Here is a 22,207-nt window from a genome sequence, read left to right as displayed (position 1 = left end):
GGCAGATTCTTTACCACCTGAGCCACCAAGGAAGCCCATTAGATTGTTTATAAAATTATAAACCTCTTAGAAACCCTCATAAGGCAAAAGTTACTGTATAATAGTGAAATTCAGTGAAATACTAATACTAATACTAATTAGTATTCAGTGAAATACTAATAGTGAAATACTAACCTCTGAGCAGCAGCTGGCAAGCCTGGTTTTCACATGCCTTAAGGCATATCATTGAATCTATTGACACCTATGAAGTTTCCTCCTTGTGAAAAAAAAAGTTTTACAAAGGTTAGCTTCTTTAATGTTCCTTTTATACTATCCTGCAAAGGGTATTCTTCTTAGTAGTAAAGGTCAGAATGATGGCTGATGTGTCTAATAACAGTTTTAGATTTTACTCTTTACTCCCTGGTGGTTAGGTATGTTAAGTGTTGTGTATTCTCTTTGTTGAAACTGCTGAAGCTATTAAAATGTTTCATAAGCTTATTTGTTTTTACAGTGGGCATATTGATTCATTAGAACTGACACAATTAGCAGTGGAAAGTGATCACTGAATGTATTTTGAAGGCACCTTGGTTTGATGAAAACACATGAGTTTGGAGGGTGGATCTACTTATTTTAGAAACTCACCTTTGCTTCCAATAAGCTGGGTAATTTTGTGAAAATGTCATAAGTCTCTTAAATTTGTTTTCATTTGTGTGGAGTCACAATACTTGCAACCAGTGCAAGACTGATTTGAGAATAAAATGAGATAACATGTGAGGAACTAACAATGTCTGGAGAATATGTGTTTAATAAATGTATGTTTTTCTTTTCTTATAGGTAAGACTCTTCTACTTAGAGTCCTCCTTGGTAAGTATTTCAAGCTTCTTTTAGATTTTACCACTTGAGGATCTATTGTCTTTAAGCTCAACACTCGATGTTTCTATAATGATAATACTGTACCAACTAATACTTAATGGTTATGTAATGATTATATCATTCTCAATACATGATTACCCTCAACAGTCTCATTTCTTTCTTACTTATTTAGGTCCATTTTACAGATGAAGAAAATGAGATATAGAGAGGCTAAGTAATTTGCCCAAGGTAAAACTAGCAGACTTCAGGGTCAACCCTCAGAGTCTGACTCCAAAGCGGTGTTCTAAGAACTACCTCTTGGTATAATATTCACTTTCCGTCTCTTCTCCCACCACATTAAATGCTACTGTGTCAGCTAAAGAGGATTAGACAGAGACAAGAAGAATCCCTTTGCCATCATCTTTATAGCTTGAAGCTAGAGTCCAAGAGCAAGAGCAGGAAGGAACGAACGTGCTGCTGAGAAGGTAGTAAAGGGGAGAGGGTCACTGGAAATCTCAGCTACAGGAGAGGTTGCGATGGTCACTTTAACCTCAGAAGCTCGCTCATGGTAAAGCAACTGGGTTGATGGTTGCCTCTAGGTCCTGGGTAGTAAGCCTCTGGAAGCTCACTGAGCACCAAGAATCATTGCTTTCTTGTCAATCGAATTAAATCACTAAGTCTGGGTATAGTAATACCCATTTGGGGTCATCTGCTTCTAAGAAGGGTTCTGGGGCCCAGAGTAGAGGGCTAGTCTCTGTCTGCCTTATCACTTGTCTGAGTCTTTGAGCCCAGGGACTGCTCTACTCAAATTCAGTTGTATATGCTTAAATGTTTTATTCAAATGCTGTTTTTTTTTTTTCCTCAATTGAAAAAAGAATCAGAGTTTGAAGAGTAAAAGCTTTTATCCATGACTGTTTACACCAGCAAGTTGTCAGAAATCTACTGGGCACTAGGTAGGGTTGTGGTCCCTGACACTTGCCCACCCATGTAATGTGTTCAGGTTAGACAATCATCCTCAGGCAGTGGGTTCTTGAGGATTCTGACACTCAGGACTCAGGTCTACAGGCACGCAGAACAAAGGGCATCAAGCACAATACCTTTCAGCTTCAACTCCAGTCTCAGGAACCTGACCCCTTCATTGACATATGATTAGATGTTACCCATCTCTTCTGGCTGCGGCTTGAATTTTGAATCTCTAAAGAATGAATGAATGCATTATATACATTTGAACTTCAGGACCTTTCAATTATCTGCATGGAAATTTATGCAAAAGAGGCAAATCAGCAAACCACTGATTTTTACTGCATTTCGCTTTTACCATCCTAAACTCTGTTTCCTAATCTCTCCTCTGAGCAGCTAGGCTTGCTTGTGAATAGCTTTTGTATTCCCTGGTGTGTAGCTTTTGGACATACTGTTAGCAGGGTTTTGAATTGGATGAAATTGAAATTGGGACCTGTGTTTTAAATGGGGATCATATGCTAGTTTATTTTATGTTTTTATTTTTGAATTTTGGCTGTGGTGGGTCTTCGCTGCAGTGCCCAGGATTTCTCTAGTTGTGGAGCACAGGATTCAGGACTCACCGGCTTGGTAGTTGTGGCGCTCACACTTCTCTAGTTGCAGCACAGGGGCTCTCTACTTGCCCTGGGGTAGGTGGGATCTTAGTTCCTCAACCAGGAATTGAACCCACGTCCCCTGCATTAAAAGACATATCCTTAACCACTGAACCACCAAAGAAGTCCCATGGGATCTAATTTTTTTTTTTTTACATGATTCCGTTACTGCTGTACTCACTTTCTTCCCTGTTACCAAGGATTACCATTGACAAAGGACAACTGTGTACTTGCTTAGCACTATTCTAAGAGAAAAGAGTAAAATTTCCATTTATAGTTTTAGAATTTTAGAATATTAGAATTGTTCATTTTAGAAATTTTAGAAGTTTAGAAATATTAAAGGACTCATGTAGGTAGTAAGAGTTGAAGTCAGAAGTCTCTAAGCCTTGTGGACACAAAAACTCATAGCGAATGAGTGTGCTTTTATCAACTCAATTTTCTTCAGTTTTGCCAGCATAGAAGGGTGGTTTGAAAAACCAAATAAATTACTCTTGGGAAGTAATGTTTTATTTATTTCACAAGGGAATTAATTCTCAAAATCAATGAATAAATCTTTCTCAGATTGATGAGGAAAACAGTACAATTAAATTTTTATGATGTCTACTAAGCAAGTATCCACTTTTTTTTCCTCTTTAGTTCCATCTCAGGCTAACAGAATTTTGGAAAGCAGTCAAGTCTGTGAAGTTAGAGTTCGGTGGGCATTTTGATGTGCCAGGTGAGATAAATTTGCCAAGGATCAGCTTCCTTCTCTGGCTACATTTCCCCATCCTCAGTGAAATAGTCGGAGAAGGCAATGGCACCCCACTCCAGTACTCTTGCCTGGAAAATCCCATGGACGGAGGAGCCGGGTAGGCTACAGTCTATGGGGTCGCTAAGAGTCGGACACGACTGAGCGACTTCACTTTCACTTTTCACTTTCATGCACTAGAGAAGGAAATGGTAACCCACTCCAGTGTTCTTGCCTGGAGAATCCCAGGGATGGCGGAGCCCGGTGGGCTGACGTCTATGGGGTCGCACAGAGTCGGACACGACTGAGGTGACTTAGCAGTAGCAGTGAAATAGTATTTAAAAGGAAACATCTCTGAATCGTTTTTACTAATGATTGAGCAACAGCATGGTCACTTCCTCCTCCCCAGGACAGGTTAGGAATAAAAGACACAATGACATGGAAACATTTCCCAGAAACTACATTTCCAACTTTGTTATTAATCTCTCAAATCTAAATAAAAGTGCTAAAGTGGAACACACAGAAAAATAAGACAGGGGCATAGAGTGAAATGAGATGAATTTGTTTAACTTCACTAGCATTTCTGTAAGCTGGATTTCATGTTAACTTTTTTTGTTAGCAGTAATTCACAACAAAACATCCTATGTGAAGTCTTAGATAAAATATAAGAAAATATGTATCCAGAGTATACTACATCTTAAAGAAAATTGATTTGATCGAATTTGTGGGATTTTCTACAATAGGTTTTTGCTTATGCTGAGTCAGGGCTTTTATTTATTTATTTTAATCATATGTAATCTGAGCCATAATAATAAAAGATATCATAGTTGTGGATATGAATAACAAACCTACATTAGCAATTAAACCACATTATTAGGAAGCCAGTGGGATCAATTGGTATATGTTCTCTATATTAACTAACTCTGAGGGTGGGGATGGAGGCTGAAATTTTGAAAGGATCTCAAACTCTCTACTCAGAATGATTTTTTTTTTTAATTGGAGTACAAGGATGTCTTTGATGTCAATCTGTGATAACAAAGGTCTGGTTTAATTGCCTGTACTTACGATCACTTGCATTCAACTGTATTAGATATAGGAAAAATGTGTCTCATTTTCTCTATAGTAGAAAGGGTTTAAAAGTAGAAGTGTTCTTTAAGCATAATAATTTGACATTTGTTTATGTTTCTAAGATCAAAGTTTGGCTCCTGATCTTAGAACAATTGTGATTCCAGTCTGTGAACTGGAGTATTTCCTGCCATATTGGTAAACAAGGGGGATGTGAACAGACAGGATGCTGGCCCCAGACAGCTGAGATGCATAGGAAAGGAGTGATTTCAGTGAGCCTAGACGCTTGCATCTTCCCATACATCGAAAAGCACTAAATACCTTGAGATATCTAGTTTTCCTTAATGAACAATAATATTTTAATGTTCAGACTCCCTGCCCTTTGCTGCAGACTTCTATACAACCTGACTCCTCCCCTGGCCTCTTTGGGGAAGTTTCTCAGGGCTGCTTGAGATGCTGCCTTCTGGGCTTGAAGTCCTAACAATTTTCACTGAATAAACATAACTCTCGACTTTTAGGTTGCATGTATTTTTTTCAGTCAACAAATTTTATTCTTAGCCCCATGAATACTGAGAAATACAAAGAAAAACCATGGGTGTGGCTGGCCCACATACAGCAGCTTAAAGAGAGCATTTAGTATTAAACTAAGAAGAGGAGAAACGAATTTGTATTTGAAAGGTCTTTGAAGTTTATAAAACACTGTACAATTATATATTTATTACAGAAAAGGTAGAATTTCTCACTCAGAGAATCCTTATAGCAATTTTCTTGGTTTTTTTCTTTCTGGTAGTACTTAGTCATTTTGTTTCTCACAGCAATTTTTAAGACATTTTTGTAGTTCTAAATGTTTCCAGTTCTATGATTTTTTTTTTTTCAGTTCTAAGTATTTGGAGTGAGCACAGTTACTAATTACTAGTTTTTGAGTAAGGCATCGCAGATAATAACTCACAGGTGGGAAGCCGTTTTCTTTGACTCTCCTACCAGCTCTTATCAATTGAATGCTATAATGAGGCTGAGTCCTGCCTCAGGCAGGAGAGAGCACTGTGATTGATTAATAATGTCTGTAAAAGGGTCTGGGGTGGGGGGGCATGTAGATTGGTATACAGATCTTGTAACTGTTCTCCCTAGATTAATTAATAGAAAAGAAGTCTTGGATCCAGTGGAAGTGTCTGTCCAGCATTGCAGACAAGAGTGTAACCTGTATTGCAACTCAGCAAGTTATACTCTGTTCATTACTGCAGGGTTAAACCCTGTTGCTAAGAAATTTATCTCCTCAACTCAGGTTTCTGATCTGCAGATATTTAGTATCATAGCATGCAGCCATTGTTGGCCTATTCTACAACACATGAGTACATCTGTGTCTCTCTGTTCACACTGTTGGCTGAACTCAGGGTAGGCAAGGCACCAGCCGGGAAGCCGGAAGAAAACTGGAGGGGCTGTAGGAACTAGAGACCAGACATGTTTATTCTCCAGTGGCGGGTGCTGGGGCAAAGGGGTTTCTCAGGGGCGGCTTATGTCTGTCTTCAGCCCAAAAGCGGCCCGTGACTGAGGGGGGGTACAACATGATGCGCATGCGCAGCGCTGTAAGCGAACTCAGCTGTTCATAATCATGCGGGGTCGCTGTTAACAGGGTATTGGGAAAGGATGTGAGAGTGTGAGAGGTTGGGCTAGAGAGCCTGACTGACGCCACCTTGGCTACGTGCTATTTCCCCGCAATCGGAAAACGAGTTCCGGGCACTTTTCAGCAGCCTACTGGGCTCCTGTGTCCATGGGATTCTCCAGGCAAGAATACTGGAGTGAGTTGACATTTCCTTCTCCAGGAGATCTTCCCGACCCAGGGATTGAACCCGGGTCTTCCACATTTAAGGCAGACGCTTTACCCTCTGAGCCACGAAGGAAGTCCAGAATTATCCTAATATAAATTTAATTTGAAATTAGAAGTGAAATATACCAAATATTAAGCCAGACGTTTCCTAAGGAAAATGTAGCTCTTTAGATCAGCAAAAGCCGAATCGTAGTTGCCTCTCCCTCCAACCCTGAGCCTGAAGGATAGTGCACATTCACAGGCAGGTCCTTAGCTGACCTCGAGTCACACGGGACCTGCAGTCACACAGGAGTCACCACTGAGGATGTGGACTTCGCTGCTTGCTCATCTGTCTACACTCTTCAAGCATCCTCTGCTCACCTTCCTCTGAAATGGGAGAAGCTCTTGTTCCTCTCACCCCATGTTATCTTTTCTGTTCTGTTTGTCCCATGTCTTGTCACCTTCCTTCTGTCCTCCCTGTTTCTCACGCTCCTCCCCCTCCCTCAGGGTTGATGGTGAGCCTTCTGCCCAGTCAATCTTTCCTGAACCTCTTCCCATTCATGTCTCTCAACTCCTCTCTCTATGGCATCGTCCCCCTCCACCTCCAGCTTCTGGAAAATTACTGAGTGCAAAGATAAAGATCAAACTAGAATTAATCAAAAAATCTAAAAATAATGGAACTCAATGAATGAAGTTTTTAAAGAAAAAAAAAGTCTTTAATTTAGTCAGTATTACTCTTTTATGAGGGCTTCCCATGTGGTTCAGTGGTAAAGAATCTGCCTGCCTATGTAGGAGACTCGGGTTTGATCCCTGGGTTGAAAAGATCCCCTGGAGGAGGAAATGACAACCCACTCCAGTTTTCTTGCCTGGAAAACCCCATGGACAGAGGAGCCTGGTGGGCTACAGTCCATGGGGTCACAAGGAGTCAGAACTGAGCACACACTCATGCACTCTTTCATGGGGGAAGATTTTAGTCATATGCTGTTTCACATTGGTTTGTTTCAAACTGCAGATTACTTTTTAATTTTTCGTGGAATGCAAATAAAGTGATGGTCCTTTCCTACCAGATGTGCTGGATAGGCATGAGGGCACACTCATTTTCCTAACCAATATTTTCATCAAGAACCTATTCAGAGTCTTAGAATTACTTCCTAGTTCCATCCTATTTGAACTACGAAACACTGCCCGAGGCAGGTTTGTGTCCTGAAGTGCTCTTAGAGGCCTGGGGACTAGGATGTTAGGAGTATTACAGAGAACCTTAAATTGTGGCTTGATCTTATATTGGAAAGCAAAAATTGTATTTACATTCTGTTACAGAGGGCTTTGAGATTTACACATTTGAATAAGAATCAGGACTGATGTGCTGATGTCCCACGAGGACGGGTGCTTTGCCAGAGTATTTCTATGTAAGTGCCTGAGTGCTTCGGGTTCAGCAGCAGCCTTAGAAACTGAGCCAGGTGGTGTTTGGAGGATGCTTCCTTTTTCCCTTTCCTTGTTCCTCCCACCCCACTGAAATGTAGGTTTGCTCAAGACATATGAAAAATTAAAATATCATAAGGAAATTGAAAAATAGTGGAAAATGATGAAGCCTTACTTTGTATCTTGTGTTGGAATAAACAAGAGATGATGCAGTGTGGTGGAGTAATAACTGCACTGTTAATCTGGAGTCTAGAGGTGTGACTTTCCTTGTCTGAGACACATTATTCCTCATGTGTGAAATGAAGAGGAATCAGAAAATCATCTCTGCAGTCTTCCCGAGTCCTGAAATGGCAGGAGTCAACAAGTACGAGAGCACACAGAAAGTCTGTCTAGTTAAGATGGAAGCAAGGCAGAGATGCAAGCCTGGAGAGAAAGGATGGCGTGTCCTTCCCAGTGAGAAGGAGCGTGGTAAAGAGGCGGTTAAGTCATCTGTATAGGACAGTTCTTGAGGGCCTTTGTTTACCTTTGGCCAATTATGTGGTTTGTTTTAGGTCCTGACCTGCCCTAGGACCCTCCCTGACATGTGTGCATGACTTTTTCCCAAGAGGGATTCCAGCCCAGAGGCCTATGGGACTGCCTTAGCATCACATATTATGGGATAGTGCCTTTTCCTTTTTGACCCCCAAGAAGGCTTTCTGGGCATGTGAAATGTCTCCCTTGCCTCGAGGATGGGAAATATATAACCTCCTGATCCTTTACTCAAACAAGGTTTCGCCCCTCTCTGTTCCTACCATGACTGTTATCTTACAATGTCCACAAGAGACAAGGCCTGGCTGTTGACCCGGTTTCAGTTGTTGCTTCCATTTTGGAGAGCAAACAGGAGGACGGCTGTGTCTAACCTTGGAGCCCACTTAGCCACTGTCTCAGGAAATGGAAACAGGAAGCCAGTTGTGAATGCCTAGCCTGGGGCCCATCTGTCTCCCACCTCAATCCCTCAGAGTTTATTGTTGTAATTAAAAGCAATACAGTTTTATCTATGTTCCATTTATTGTTTTGTTTATGTACTACTACTGTGTGGTCCTTTTCAAAGGAAAACTAAAGTAAGCTGACGTGCCAGAAATATGTCTGCTTTATGTTTCAAATAAAATTTAGTTTGTCAAATCTACTTTTTCCCTTTTTTGTACTCATGGATTTTTTTTTTTTTTCTAATTAGGACTATATTTCTCCCCTCTTATTTTCCTTATATTTACGATTCTTAGGTTTTTCTTTTCCTATGAGCTGAGTATTTAGTTGGCTGATTTTCGTGCTTGCCTTTTTTGTTAAACAGTGAAGACTTAAAGCTCAATACATACTTTGAGCTCAGCTTAACTGTTAGTCTCTCAGTCGTGCCTGACTCTTTGCAACCCCATGGACTGTAGCCCACCGGGCTCCTCTCTCCATGAAATACTCCAGGCAAGAATACTGGAATGGGTAGCCATTTCCTTCTCCAGAGGATCTTCCTGACCCAGGGATTGAACCTGATCTCCTACATTGCAGGCAGATTCTTTACCGTCTGAGCCACCAGGGAAGTTACTCTAATTTGCTTCATGAGCCTGTTGATTTCTAAATGTAATTAAAGTAGCAACTTAGGTATCATTTATCCTTCAGAACTTGGGCATAAGCATTTAACATTTTCAAATAAAAAAACTTACTTTTATCATTTTTAATTTTTAAAAAATCCTTCAAAATAATAAACACATTATCTTGTTTTAAATATTTTTTACTAATGTGCAATTACCTACATTTCTTAATTTATAAACTTTAGTGAATATCTATCATTCACATACTTTGAAAAATGAGGAGTATAGCTCATTATATTACCTTCTCCCTATGCCTCCAACAACCTGTCTAAACTGTCACTGCCTCAGTCTGTCACATACTTATTTTTAGTTATTTTATTGTTTACCTTTAAACCATTACACAATATACTTAGAATTCTATTTTACCAGTTAACCTCAGGCGATATCTGTTGACTCTGCAGTGTCCACAATGAAAGAACCAGCACATCTGTGCTTCTCACCACTTCTGACTTTTTCACCTCTGTAACCTCTGACCTCCATGTATAGATACATATATATGTGTATATATATATATATACATGTATATTGACTTTTAATTATATGTATTTATAGCATCTACATTTTATCCTTAATTATAGTTAAATCTTTTGTGCTATGTCTACAGATTTATTCTAAACAATTTACCATAAGGAGCTCAAAATGTAGAGTACATAGATATTATTTACTAAGGAAACAGGAAGGGTTTTGAAGCCACAGTGAAACTGTTAAGTGTCATTTCCAGGGCTCCAAAGAGCTCCAGCACCACATTCCTTTATGTCTCAACTCAGAAAGGAATTCAGTGAGAGGCAAAGTGAGAGATAAGAAGGTTTTATTAGAATAGGATTCTTGTAGGGTTCACAAGTGGACAGGCAAGCATTGAACTGGCCTGAGTGTTCAGTGGGTTACATTTTTATAATAAGAAGAAGAGAGGGGAGAGCAAGAAGATCTTTGTTGAGGAAACATCACATTTCCATCATCTGTTCCTCCCCCAGGTTGGCAGGGAAGTTTACTTGTCCCTCCCCATATGGTCAGACCAGGACTGTAATAGCACCTAAAAAATATTTTTGGGTCTCAGTACAGACAGACTCTTTCATTTTGAAAAGTCACCTTTCCATAAATGATTGTTTTTTGTGTGCACAGGCCCTGTTTGGGGGATCTTTAACTTGATGACACCATTGGGCAGGTTGTAGGCCTGTATATTTGAGTAACAGTTTAGCTAGGCTCACAATTATTTATTTATCTTGTCTCAAAATTATTTTCTCTCAAAACTCTGAAAGCATTGTCTCAAATTTTTTCTAGCATCCAATATTGTTCACAAGTAGTCTTATGCTTTTCTGAGTCTCATCACTTTGGAAATCATCCACATTTTCTGTTTTGAAAACTTGTTAAATTTTTCTCTTTCTTTCTGAGGTTCTGAAATTTCTAGAGGCTCTTCATGAAAAATGGCCTTTAAATTTTTTTATTTGTAAACTTTAGTTTTTAGAACAGTTTCAGATTTACAGATAAAATTGAGCAGGTAGTGTAGAGTTCCCATATGTCCCACACTGTGTATTACATTTCCCAATTAGTAACATTCTTACATTAGTGTGTTATGTTTGCTGTATTTAATGACTCAATGTGATACATTATTATTAACAAAAGTCAATAGTTTATTCATCTCTCCATTTTTCTTGTTAAATGACTTTTTTTCTGTCTTAGGATCCCATCCATGTTACCAAACTACATTTGTCATGTCTTCTTAGGCTCCTCTTGGCTGTGACATCTCAGACTTTCTTTGTTTTTGATGACCTTGATAGTGTTTAGGAGTCCTGACCAGGTATATTGTAGGATGCCCCTTTGATGGAGTTTTTCTGAAGTTTTCCTCATAACTAGCCTGGATTGTGGGTTTTGGGGAGGAAGATCAGAGGTGGTGTCATTTCATTACATCATATCAAGGGTGCGTACTGTCAACATGATTTATGATTGTTGATGTAGACTTTGATCCCTTCGTTGAAATAGTATTTTTCAGGTTTCTCCACTTTCAAGTTACTCTTTCCTCCTCCTTTCCCTACTGTACTCTTTGTAAGAAAGTTCACTATGGGCAGCCTACACTTAAGGAGCAAGAGTTATGCTCTCCTACCTTTAGGGTAAAATATCAGTATAAATGTATTTAGAATTCTTCTGCAAGAGTATTTGTTTCTTCTCCCTAGTTTATTAATTCATTTAAGCATTTATATTAGCATGGACTCATGACATTTGTTTCATATTCTGGGTTATAACTCAATGCTACTTTACTTATTTTTGTTCAAATTGTTCCTGCTTTGGCCATTGGGAGGGCTTTCAGTTGGCTCCTGTATCTGTTTGACATACCCCTATCCTTATGCTTTGCTTTTTTTCTTTCCAGTATGTCTTGAAGTAGTTACTTTCTGTCATTAGAAGAGCTTACTTTGTATATGTCCTGCTCCAGTCCAAGAATCATCCATTTCTGCAAGGAGCCCCAGTTCTTTTCACTGTAAAATGGTATTAGACACCAAGATCTGGGCCTTAGGCATTCTTATTGCTACTGGGATGTCATTGCTTCTCAGCTCTCTCAATATTAACCTACACGCACACATATCTGTATGTAACCAGTAAAATATGAGTTGTTATTGATGTCTCCAACTTTAATCCATTACCACATCAATCATTACAACCCTCTTCCTTGCTTATCTGTGAGTTTTCCACTCCAATAGTGAGAAATCTGTCTTCCCATTTAGCTAATTGTCTAGTTCCAGTGTATAGGTATAGCAGTATCAGAATTGTTAACCTGGAGATCACAGAAACAGCTTTATCAACTAGAGTACAATGCTTATGTGCCGTTCCTTTTACCTTTAGTTTTATAAATTCCATTTATTTCCAAAGTTAGTTAGGGCATCACCTTTTCCCCCGCCTCTTTCAGCAAGGTTGTTTGATGCATTTGTTATGCGGTTAGATTTTTTTTTTTTTATCAAATTCTACAGTCTGTCCTGAATTTTTTCTCTAAGTTGAAAGTTGAAGTTTCCACATATATTATTGGACTTGTTTATTTCTTTTTGCAGGCCTCAACTTTTATTTTTGTTTTATCTAAAGCATTTTCACCAAGGAGAAGATAAAAGTGAATTTTATTGACACCCAAGTGACCAATACATAGTACTAGATTTATCTTTTGTAGCTCTGTTAGTTGAAGAATTTTAATTTCACAACTGATGGGAATGACTCACGTACAAACTTGCAAATTTGTCAGGAGGGAGAATGCTGCTGCTGCTGCTGCTAAGTCGCTTCAGTCGTGTCCGACTCTGTGTGACCCCATAGACGGCAGCCCACCAGGCTCCACCGTCCCTGGGATTCTCCAGGCAAGAACACTGGAGTGGGTTGCCATTTCCTTCTCCAGTGCATGAAAATGAAAAGTGAAAGTGAAGTTGCTCAGTAGTGTCCGACTCTTAGCGATTCCATGGACTGCAGCCTACCAGGCTCCTCCGTCCATGGAGTTTTCCAGGCGAGAGTACTGGAGTGGGGTGCCATTGCCTTCTCTGAGGAGGGAAAATATTGTTGCTTAATAATGAAGTGGGAACTAAGGCACATAGAAGTTAGGGTTCTTTCAGACTCTCTTCATGCATAGATGCAGCTCTGGTTGCCTTGTTTCCATTATGTTATTCTGAATAACAAGAGACACCACTGTTTCTGAACACATTGATCTGAATTTACCCTAAGTTAGAAATTTTAATTAGTATTAGCATAATGGAGTTTATGGGCTATTTGATTCTTTAAAATTAATTTTCTGTCATTTACCATAAGAAAATTTTAAGCATTTTGGCATGCTGGGGAAATGAATATTTTTATTTCAATTCAGAATCATCTTCCTTAGTTTTAAAGAGAACTTGTGAAGTCAAAGCATTACTGAATTGAAGTGGAACTAAATAAATGTTATTTGATTTATTTTTATAGTGCCTACTGGTCTGCCATGAATAGTAACAACATATAGGACTAATAGCAAATTTAGTGCTGTGTCACACCAACATTGGATAAAAGTGCTAACACTTAATAATTACATTGTTGCTAACTTGGCCTTGATAAGAAAGCATTCTTTTTAAAAGTATATGACTAGTCATGTAATTTTGTATAAGAGTAGTTCATTAAGAGACAAAAAAGCAGATTTAACTCAGTGAATCTGAGTTAAAGAAAATGACTCAGTAAAAGCTCTGACGAGCTATGAAAGATAACGTTGGATGGCACAGACTTCCTTCCCTCCCCTCCCCCATCCCTGATGTCTGAGAGTCTTTAAAGTGCATATAATAGGGTTATTGTTGTTGTTTATTTGCTTAGTCATGTCTGATTCTTTGCGACCCCATGGACTGTAGCCCTCTAGGCTCCTCTGTCCATGGGATTTCCCATACAGGAATAATGGATTAGGTTGCCATTTCCTCCTCCAAGGGATCTTCTGACCCAGGTATTAAACTTGCATCTCCTGCGTCTCCTATGTTGTAGGCGAATTCTTCACCACTGTGCCACCTGGGAAGCCTTGTAATATGCTTATATGCCTTAAAAATGATGTCTATTCAAGCATGCTTACACTTTGCATAGAAAGAGATAGTTCAAGGTTATGCTAAATAAAATATTATATGTGCCATTTATGTGAAAAGTTGCCTAAGGCAAAAAATATGGAATATGTTTATCTATCCATCTGCCTTGTGTCCCAGATTTAGCACCAATATGTGCCCTGAATTGGACATGGAACAACAGACTGGTTCCAAATAGGAAAAGGAGTACATAAAGGCTGTATATTGTCACCCTGCTTATTTAACTTATATGCAGAGTACGTCATGAGAAACGCTTGGCTGGAAGAAACACAAGCTGGAATCAAGATTGCCAGGAGAAGTATCAATAACCTCAGATATGCAGATGACACCACCCTCAAGGCAGAAAGTGAAGAAGAACTAAAGAGCCTCTTGATGAAAGTGAAAGAGGAGAGTGAAAAAGTTGGCTTAAAGCTCAACGTTCAGAAAACTAAGATCATGGCATCTGGTCCCATCACTTCATGGGAAATAGATGGGGAAAGAGTGGAAACAGTGTCAGACTTTATTTTTTTGGGCTCCAAAATCACTGCTGATGGTGATTGCAGCCATGGAATTAAAAGACGCTTACTCCTTGGAAGAAAGGTTATGACCAACCTAGATAGCATATTAAAAGCAGAGACATTACTCTGCCAACAAAGGTCCATCTAGTCAAGGCTATGGTTTTTCCAGTGGTCATGTATGGATGTGAGAGTTGGACGGTGAAGAAAGCTGAGCGCCGAAGAATTGATGCTTTTGAACTGTGGTGTTGGAGAAGACTCTTGAGAATCCCTTGGACTGCAAGGAGATCCAACCAGTCCATCCTAAAGGAGATCAGTCCTGGGTGTTCATTGGAAGGACTGATGTTGAAGTTGAAACTCCAATACTTTGGCCACCTCATGCGAAGAGCTGACTCATTGGAAAAGACCCTGATGCTGGGAAGGATTGGGGGCAGGAGGAGAAGGGGACGACAGAGGATGAGATGGTTGGATGGCATCACCGACTTGATGGACATGGGTTTGGGTAAACTCCAGGAGTTGGTGATGGACAGGGAGGCCTGGCGTGCTGCGGATCATGGGGTCGCAAAGAGTCGGACATGACTGAGCGATCTAACTGAACTGAACTGAACTGTGGCCTGAATTGGATTAAGCTTTCGGGATATTTTCAAAAGGACCCTCAGAAGATGGACTCTAGCATCGAAGTTCTTTTTCTTTTTAAACATTTTTTGTTGTTGTTGCACCACACACATGTGGGATCTTACTTGCCCAGCCAGGGATGGAACCCATGCCCTCTGCATTAGAAGCGTGGACTCTTAACCACTGGACCTCTAGGGAAGTCCCAAAGGTCTCTTTAACTAAAGTTCTTTGCCAAAAACCAAAGGCATGTATCTCTTTTCCATCATTTGTGGCAAAACAAGGTAATAAAAAGACGTATGTAGGTTCCATACACAAAGGTTATGTTAGAAGTAAAAGAGATAGGGATTGGGAATAGAGAGGAGAGGGATAACACCAACAATTATTGAGTGTCTGCTGTATTCCAGGTGCTTAAAAAAATCATAGTAGTTTATAATAGTTAAGCCGTCTTCATACACAATGGTTTATATGGAGTATTTAAACTCATTCCCAACAACATAACTATAAAGAAAATATTGTTATTATCTCCAGTCCATGTATGGGAAAAATGATATCTTGTAAGGTTAAGTAAGTTTACTGGATTTCAAATGCATAGACATCTGACTTCAGTGCTCTCAACCACTGGGTCAGTTTACATGTGAAAATTTATTCTCAAAATACACTTTTGGGATAGATGTTATTATTATTTCTATTTTTAAGATTAGAAAACAGACCCAGAGTTTAGATACTTGCCAAGGATCACGTGGCTAGTAAGTAGGTCATTAGAATTTAAACCTATATCTGTAAATGTAGGGAAAGTTAGTTAATACAAAAAGAAAATACATGCATTTAGAAGAGAAGTTTTAAGACATATTTTAGAGAGGAGAAATTAAAATAATCAAGAGAATTTTTTGTTTTTGTTTTTTAGTATATATTTTCATATTTGAAGACAATCACAAATAGAAAATGTTTTCAGAGTTCTTCCTTACCTAAGTGTTTTCTTTTAAGGATAAAGCAGTTCCAATTATATCACTCAACTTTCTGTACAACATTTAGACCATGATTACTAGTATGTAGGATTTCTGTTTCTTTAAAAAAATCTGTATCCATACATAGCTATTTCTCTTCTGTAAATTTGGATGGATGACTTGTCTCTTGACTCGCTGCTCATAATTGAGCATGTTGGTTTTGCATCTAGTTCCTATTCTTTTTAACAGTTAGAAGGTAGTAGACGCTAAGTGTTGCATTCACACTTGAGGGAAGGTGTGTGTGTGTGTGTGTGTGTGTGCTCAGTCACTTAGTCATGTCCGACTCTGCGACTCCATCAACTGTAGCCTGCCAGGCTCCTCTGTCTGTGGAATTTTTCAGGCAAGAATACTGAAGTGAGTTGCCATTTCCTCCTCCAGGAAATCTTCCCGACCCAGGGATCAAACAGTATCTCCTGCATTGGCAGGTGGAGTCTTTACCACTAAATCATCTGGGAAGCCCCTGAGGGAAGGGAAGCTACCTCAATTTGAGCTTGACCTAAAGCCACAGTTCACTTCAGTTCAGTTGCTCAGTCATGTCCGACTCATGGTCGACCCCATGGACTACAGCATGCCAGGCCTCCCTATTTATCACCAGTGACTCCCAGAGCTTACTTAAACTCATATCCATCGAGTCGCTGATGCCATCCAACCATCTCATCCTCTTTTGTCCTGTTCTCTTCCCACCTTCAATCTTTCCCAGCATCAGGGTCTTTCCAAATGAGTCAGCTCTTTGCATCAGGTGGCCAAAGAATTGGAGTTTCAGCTTTAGCATCAGTTCTTCCAATGAACATTCAGGACTGATTTCCTTTAGGATTGACTGGGTGGATCTCCTTGCAGTCCAAGGGACTTTCAAGAGTCTTCTCCAACACCACAGTTCAAAAGCATCAATTCTTATGTGTTCAGCTTTCTTTATAGTCCAACTCTCACATCCATATATGACTACTGGAAAAACCATAGCTTTGACTAGAAGGACTTTTGTCAGCAAAGTAATGTCTCTGCTTTTTCATATGCTGTCTAGGTTGTTCATAGCTTTTCTTCCAAGGAGCAAAAGTCTTTTAATTTCATGGCTGCAGTCACCATCTGAAGTGATTTTGGAGCTCCCCAAAATAAAGTCTCTCACCATTTCCCCATATATTTGCCATGAAGTGATGGGACCAAATGCCATGATCTTAGTTTTCTGAATGTTGAGTTTTCAGCCAACTTTTCCACTCTCTTCTTTCACTTTCATCAAGAGGCTCTTTAGTTCTTCTTCACTTTCTGCCATAAAGGTGGTGTCATCTGCACATCTGAAGTTATTGATATTTCTCCTGGAAATCTTGATTCCAGCTTGTGCTTCATCCAGCCAGCATTTTGCATGATGTACTCTGCATATCAGTTAAATAAGCAGTGACAATATACAGCTTTGATGTACTCCTTTCCCGATTTAACAACCAGTCTGTTGTTCCATGTCCAGTTCTAACTGTTGTCTTTTGACCTGCATACAGACTTCAAGGAGGCAGGTCAGGTGGTCTGATATTCCCCTCTTTTTAAGAATTTTCCACAGTTTGTTGTGATCCACATAGTCAAAGGCTTTGGTGTAGTCAGTAATGCAGAAGTAGATATTTTTCTGGAACTCTCTTGGTTTTTCAATGATCCAGCGAATGTTGGCAATTTGACCTCTGGTTCCTCTGCCTTTTCTAAATCCAGCTTGAACATCTTGAACAACTGGAAGTTCTCAATTCACATACTGTTGAAACCCTCGCTTGGAGAATTTTGAGTATTACTTTGCTAGCGTGTGAGATGAGTGCAATTGTGCACTAGTTTGAGCATTCTTTGGCATTGCCTTTCTTTGGGATTGGAATGAAAAATGACCTTTTCCAGTCCTGTGGCCACTGCTGAGTTTTCCAAATTTGCTGGCATATTGAGTGTAGCACTTTCACAGCATCATCTTTTAGGATTTGAAATAGCTCAAGTGGAATTCCATCACTTCCTCTAGCTTTGTTTGTAGTGATGCTTCCTCAGGCCCACTTGACTTTTCATTCCAGGTGTCTGGCTCTAGGCTCCACCCAGTTTTTCATTAGAGCTGTATATTAAGAGTTATCAGACATTGGCTTAGACAGTGTTAAAATTTTCCCCTTATTTGGTGGCTGCTGTTGCATTAATCTCCATCAGAAATCCCCAGACAGAGGCAGGGTGAGGTTGAGTTAGGAATTAGACAGTGCGAGATATTACTCTTCCTATGTCGTGGGTTGAAACACCAATCAATAGCAAATCCCCCCCATTTTGACTCTATTAAAATGAATATTGTGGCTTCCATCTTGGAAAGGGAGGATCCAAATGATAAAATATGTCTTTCAATAGTATAAATATATTGGAAATACTTTAAAAAATCCAGATTAATTTTGCAACAACTTCTAGTGAATTTCTATTTAACTGATTAACTTATGTATATAATTGACATATAACATTTCACTTGTTTCAGGTATATAACATAATAATTCAGTATTTGTATATAGTATGAAATGATCACTGCAATGTCTAGTTGACATCTGTCACCATACATAGATGCAAAACATTTTTTTCTTCTGATGAAAACTCTTAAATTTTATTATCTTAGCAACTTTCATATATGCAAGTATACATGCTGTACATTACATCCCCATGATTTATTTATAATATAACTGGAATTTTGTACCTTTTGACCTCCTTTACCCATTTTGCCTATCTACTCTCCACCCCTACCCCTGGCAACCACCAATCTGTTCTTTGTATCTTTGGACTTGTGTTTTTCTTTTAGATTCCACATATAGGGAAGATCACATGGTGTTTGTGTCTCTTTGTGTGATTTATTTCACTCAGTGTAACACCTTTAAGGTCCACTCATGTTGTAAATTGCAAGGTTTCATTCTTTTTTTATGACTGAATAATATTCCATTGTAGTGAATTTCTATTTTAATACTTAAAGAGGAAGAATTGCAATTTATATTTTGATATAAATATTGATCTAGTTACATTGTCATAGAATTAATTATTTCCTGCATGTTTTAAGAAATCTCAACAAATTTAAAGAAAATTTCAAACAACAGCAGAATATACAATTCCTATTTGTGTTGTTTCTGAGAACAGAAGAAGGATTACTAAGTGAAAATGCAGAAAGTGTATTTTTATGGGCCCAGCAGGAGAGAAAGCAAACAATGGATGGGGCTGCACAGAAAGACAGTTTTGCGGGTTCTGTTCCCTGGAAGCAGCCTCTGAGACACAGTATAATGTTCAGGGAATTTCTTTGAAAAATGCCCTTTGGAAAGCAGGGAAATTAAGTAGGATTTAACAGTGGAAGTTGAGTTTAAATGGAAGCCCAGTGGTCCTTCAGAAATGTCTTCAGGTAGGCCACAATAGCTAGCCTTTCTGACTCCTCCATCCCTTAATGAACTCTAGACATCCTGAAACAGGCATGGTGCTGGGCATGGCAGCTCTGTGCGGTTGAGGCAATCCCTGGATAAGGCTGTTTACTGTTAGCTGTTAGCACTTCATTGAAGGGCGCCTGGTGGCAGATCATCATGTCCACTGTAGAGGGGAAGTTCTCCATGACTGCTCATGTTCAAAGAGAGCCATGGCGATCATTCATTAGAAAAGCTGAAGAGGAATTCCCCACATTGGGACCAGTTGTTGGTGTTCTTTAAGACTCCTTCCTTCCAACTCTATTTTCTTTATGTCACCAAAAATCGAAATGACTTGACTTAGTGGTATTTAATTTAGCCTCATTAACTTCTGAATGGAGATGAAATTCATTGAGACTGGTAGAAATTTGACACTCAAAATGGAAAAAAAAAAAAAACCCTCTGTTGAACTTATCTCTTACGTTAGTATCTCTTTAACACCAGGAAGTAAGGAGGATAAAGTCAAAGACCATACCTTTTAAAGAAATTGCTAAACATTAAGAGGCCATCGAAAAAATAAAAGACCGACGTTTTGGCAGAACCTCTCATAATATACTGTATTTAATTTTTCACCATGCAGTGTGGTGTGTCCTGCATGCTCTAGTTAAAAAAATATTCTAAAGTAAATATGCAAATATACTTTTTTAAGTGCAACAGTTAATACTAATCCTTGCAGTGAAAACTGGACACATTTGCAAACTGAAACAGATATTGATATACAGTCACTAAAAGACCTACTTCCTTGTACTTTGTAAGAAGATAGATGGCAGGCAAAGGTTCCAGTGTATATAGAGGTAAACTCCTACATTGCATACTTATTTATTCTCCTAACATAGTGAGAGAAATATAGTTAATTAACTAAATATAGTTAAATGACTATAGTAAAAGTGCTTAATAAGAGTATTTGTAAAAAAAAAACCTTTTTGAAAGGAATTTTTTTAATTGATGATAAATTTCTTATAAATTGTTTTGGGGACACCATCAAGTATCTTGCTTGAAGATTTAAAGCCAACTTTGAATCAGAGAGCTTCACACTCTGAGGTACTTATTTACTTTTGACTGAATCTGCCATCACTTCATGGCAAATAGATGGGGAAACAATGGAAACAGTGAGAGACTTTATTTTCTTGGACTCCAAAATCACTGCAGATGGTGACTGCAGCCATGAAATTAAAAGATGTTTGCTCCTTGGAAGAAAAGCTATGACCAACCTAGACAGCATATTAAAAAGCAAAAACATGACTTTGCTGACAAAGGTCCATCTAGTCAAAGCTATGGTTTTTTCCAGTAGTCATGTATGGATGTGAGTGTTGGACTGTAAAGGAAGCTGAGCGCTGAAGAATTGATGCTTTTGAACTGTGGTGTTGGAGAAGACTCTTGAAAGTCCCTTGGACTGCAAGGAGATCCACCCAGTCAATCCTAAGGGAAATCAGTCCTGAATATTCACTGGAAGGACTGATGCTGAAGCTGAACTCCAATACTTTTGCCACATGATGCAAAAAACTGAAAAGACCCTGATGCTGGGAAAGATTGAAGGCAGGAGGGGACGGGGACAACACAGGATGAGATGGTTGGATGGCATCACCGACTCAATGGACATGAGTTTAAGCAAGCTCTGGGAGTGGTGAAGGAAAGCCTGGCATACTGCAGTCCATGGGGTCGCAAAAACTCAGACACGACTGAGCGACTGAACAGAAATGAATCTATCAACCATGAATAACCTCCATCATTCTCAATCAGGGTCACAGGAGACTCTTTTCACTTCTCCGTCTTTCTTTCCACAGCCAATGTCATCTGTGAGATTCTAGACTAAAGAGGCAGGCTTTTCAAGTGTTCCGCAGGCTATTATCTAATTTGAAGTGATTCAGTAGTGGAGAGGATGATATTTTCTGAAAATTTCACACCCACTCATATCAGGCCTCATTTTAGTGATGTCTCCTCCCAAGACTGTCCTGGGACATGAAAGGATTCCCAGGTTGCAATGCTGCCTCATTGAGTTCAATACATGTATCTTGAAAGTGAAAGTGTTAATCGCACAGTTGTGTCCGATTATTTGTGACCCCGTGGACTGTAGCCTGCCCAGTTCCTGTATCCATGGGATTTTCCAGGCAAGAATAGCAGAGTAGGTAGCCATTCCCTTCTCCAGGGGATCTTCCTGACCCAGTGATCAAACCTGGGTCTCCTGCGCTGCAGGTAGGTTCTTTACTATCTGAATATATGTATTTTGGTTTGTCCTTTATTTGTTTGCCAATTGAAGACACCAAGTCATGATTGAGTTGTTTCTATCTGAAATACAAGAAATGGAGGCTGTTTATTCATTTTTACCCTTTCTCCCTTTCAACTCATTTCCCCTAAGATGCAGAGCACTTTCTCACCCATCACACTTTGTGTTCAGCCATGGTCATTCTCTCTCAGTAGTCTCTGAAATACTTCTGTTCATGTATTTTCACAAATAATTACAGCATAATTGCAATATCATTTGAATTTGAAGTTGAGAGCTGTGTGGAGCTACTTACTGGGGAATTGTAAGGAAGAACAACTTTTGGTCCAAATTCCAAAGGAAGACTATGGGAGAAGTATTTTCCTAAATGCTCATGAATTTTGAGGCTAGAATTAGTTTTTTCCAGTATGACCCAGTAGAAGCCTTGGCTGGATCACTTGTAAGACTTAGTTCATTTTTAGCCAGAGGGATACTTTCCCTAGGCTTTTTTATGGGAAGGAGGAAGACAGACATTTCATCCTTTTAATTATGCCTGATTCCTTTAAATCTCAGTGAGAGTTGTACTTGTAATTTGGAGAACTCCAGCTGTGTGGAGCAAGCCCTGGCCATGTTCACCATCTGTCTCCACTGATCACACCATTCACCGTATAGCAAACATCCACCTTGCACTGATGGCTATGTATTTTCTTGGGTTGTGTGTTTTTCTTGTCTTATGACTGGGTTGTTAACTCTAACATCAAGTGTTTCCAAAGTTGGATCCCAATACTGCCTGGATCAGAACCACTTGAGGTGCTTGGATGTTTAACAAGCTTCTCATTTAATTCTTTTG

The 22,207-nt window shown here is 39.3% G+C and overlaps 1 protein-coding gene across 1 annotated transcript in view; it reads left to right on the top strand.

Annotated features, from left to right (window-relative positions):
- The window catches only part of LOC145521624 (uncharacterized), a 198,207-nt gene that overhangs the window by 51,879 nt on the left and 124,121 nt on the right, over positions 1-22,207 (top strand). Inside the window, exon 2 of the transcript XR_014065543.1 lies at positions 3,078-3,156. The gene's annotated coding sequence lies outside the window, so the exon portion shown is untranslated. The remainder of the gene's footprint in view (positions 1-3,077; positions 3,157-22,207) is intronic.

The sequence above is a fragment of the Giraffa tippelskirchi genome, chromosome 9 (assembly GCF_054371585.1).
Source record: "Giraffa tippelskirchi isolate mGirTip1 chromosome 9, T2T-mGirTip1v1.2.pri, whole genome shotgun sequence".
NCBI lineage: Eukaryota > Metazoa > Chordata > Mammalia > Artiodactyla > Giraffidae > Giraffa > Giraffa tippelskirchi.
The sequence above is the reverse complement of the archived record's forward strand: the minus strand, read 5'-3'. Positions and strand labels throughout refer to the sequence as shown.